We start from the raw sequence: 2,869 nt of genomic DNA, 5'->3' as shown, positions 1-2,869 counted from the left end.
TGACAGGTCAGCTCTTGTTTTGTGTTTCCCAAATGTAAAACTGGGAAAGGCTGGTGAGCAGAGCAGGAAAAGCTCTCGAAGAGCAGTTGTCTTAAATCTGCATAAGCAAATCACCTTTCCTCATCCGAGGCAGACAACTTCAGAAACACCTCAACAGTTTATGCGTCCTCTCATCAGAGCACAAATACGCTCCTTCAAAAGAACAGAGACACGGCCAGTTGCATGCTAAATAACTTACGACAGGAATAGATATCAAAGAGAACTGCACATTGGAAGTGGAAAAGAAGGGTACATTCAAGTGTGGAACCTCAGCAGTTGTCCGTGGAGTTTGAAGGTCGGTGTCATCACGTTACCAGAGCTGTTGATAGTCTTTACTTCCTGGTTTGCTTGGTTTTGTTTGCTTGCTATTATCATTTCTTCCTGGCCAGGGAATTAGTACTTGATCACTATAGTATCTCTCACCCAAGGAAAACAATACCTTTTATATAAACAACCTTCTCCCCAGAGATACCAGCATGCTTAATTCCTACCAAAACAAAACAACCAATGCGCTTATATTATATAGGTAATATGAGATATAAATTACATTTTACATAGGCATACGAGACAGATACATACATACGTTTACATGTGTACCATTCGCTTGATCGCAGGTGAACAAATCCACTTTAAACACACAAAGCCTCAGTGGCTATTGTAGACCACACTTAGGAAAGGCAAATTGTTACAAAGACTGCTACCCTATGGAATATGCCTGTCACATTTTTAACTTCTTAAATCATCCAAATGTATTCCTTCCATTTAAAAATTCATCACTTCTAATGTGGCTCGATTTTTTTCTGTATAAAGTTTAATAATTTAGTATTGCCAGCCAAAGACATTTCCCCATATCCTACAGAAGGCTAAGTTTGGACCCTGGCTTAAACAGTCCTTGTTAAACACTGCATTGAACACACTCTTTATACTAATCAGAGGAAAGGCAAATAGTACAGTTAGACTTATTGAGAGTTTGCCATCTTTCAGTGGAGCCTGTTACTTGAGAAATTTGCTTATTAAAAGAGGGGAAACCTTACAAGGTGGAAGAAATTTAAGCTCTATTCCTAACATTCAATTATTGCCCCAATTGGTTTTTTTTTTTTTGAGTGGTACAAACTATTAATTTACAAATATGGAGCCTTTCTCAGTGGCACGCTTCCAAAAGGCACCAGGTGTCTGATTGTTTTCAAAATCACAACCCAGGGAACACTTAGTACAGTAAATACACAAAAGAAAAGCCTACTGAATTCCGATGTTGTTTCAAACCCATCTGCAATCAAGTATTTTCACAACCGAACATAAATTTCACCTACAAACGGGAAAGGTTCTATGGGCATATAAGACACGCAACAGGCAACAGCCCTCGGAGGGACCCCACTCCTCTCCGTAATGTCAAGACCTGGAATGGAAAGGCAAAGTTATGGAGTAGAGATTTCAGTTCTTCTTATTTTCCAGTTTTTCTGTGTAAGCAGCAGACCCTAAGAGGATCAGCCGTATTCCGTGCCATCAGCGTTTTCTGAGTGCCGTGTTTAAGTACTTCCCTGAAGGTGCGTGAGTGTGCATGAAGATGAAAGGCTTATGAATATCAATAAATCCAAGAGTCCGACTGCAAACCTTATCATCTTCTAAAATGCATTCTGTTAGAAACAGCTAGAGGATCCTGGAATGTGGCTTTCTGGGTTCATACTCTTAAGGCACACATATCAAAATATGCATTAAAGACTTGAGCATGCGATAGGCTAAAGAAGAGGAAAATCAATAAGTAGCCCCAATTCAAAATAACAAAAAGGTCACTTAGCGCTGCAGCCTAACTGGATGGCTTCAACCCTCAAACCAAAAGTCATCACCATCCACCTGGGTTTCTGGCTAGGAAGAGAACTATGAAGCTCAGGCTGCCGTTACAACAAGCAAGCCTAAACTTTCAAGACTGAGGTCTGGCTGCCCTTGAGGGTTCACCTTTATCTCCCCTGAAAAATGCCAATATAAAAATTCTAAAATACCTTCATAAGCCCCAAGGCAAGCCTGTGGACAGAGAGATGATGTGATAGACTCCTTCCTCTCCTCTGCCGCTTCTCCTCTGTGCGGCTGAGAGCAAATGCATGGAGAGTCAGCCGCATATTTAATTAGAAGCAAGCTGCTTCGCTATCAGTGTGGGGATCTACCTCTCCAATCTCTTGTGAGTCAATCTTTCCCATCTCTGATTTTCTTTTATATTTATGCTAGAATATTTAATTGTAGACAAAAGGTTACTCTGGCTGTATTCACTGCACAGAGGCACAATAATCTGCTTTAAAAGGCTTGACATTTCAGGCTTTTCAAAAAGGCTGAAAAAATTATATCCCTGCTTTTGTTAATCAATGAAGTAGAACTCTCCTGAACAAAAGAATTAAATTGCTTGGTTGGTTTAATAAAACCAACAGAAATAGCTGCTTCCTCTGGGCTTTATTGTGTAGGCATGGCACACGCACCCAGCACTGTAATTCCATATGATTCAGGGCAAAACTCTAATTTCTGCACACAGTTGGGTTTTTAAATCCTATTCAGACCCTATCCATTCTGGCTGGCTCTCTAAGGCCAGATTTATCATTAAACTTGACTCTTTTTCTGAAGTGTGGCAACCATATAGCAATTTTAATTTTGTTCCCATGCCTGCAACTCTCCAAAAGAATGTCCATTAAAAATATATTAATCTAAATATCACCTTTTTGTTCTGTTTAGTCTGGAGCTAATGGTTTTACACATCTTTCCAGTTATTTAATTAGGGGGAAAGAAAGGATTGGAAGGAGTAAAAATGTGACAGGAGCTTAGATGTGAACATATAAAATAGTGCCTT

Source organism: Mastomys coucha, unplaced genomic scaffold, assembly GCF_008632895.1.
Source record: "Mastomys coucha isolate ucsf_1 unplaced genomic scaffold, UCSF_Mcou_1 pScaffold17, whole genome shotgun sequence".
In the NCBI taxonomy this organism is placed as follows: Eukaryota; Metazoa; Chordata; class Mammalia; order Rodentia; family Muridae; genus Mastomys; species Mastomys coucha.
Note: the sequence above shows the minus strand (reverse complement) of the source record.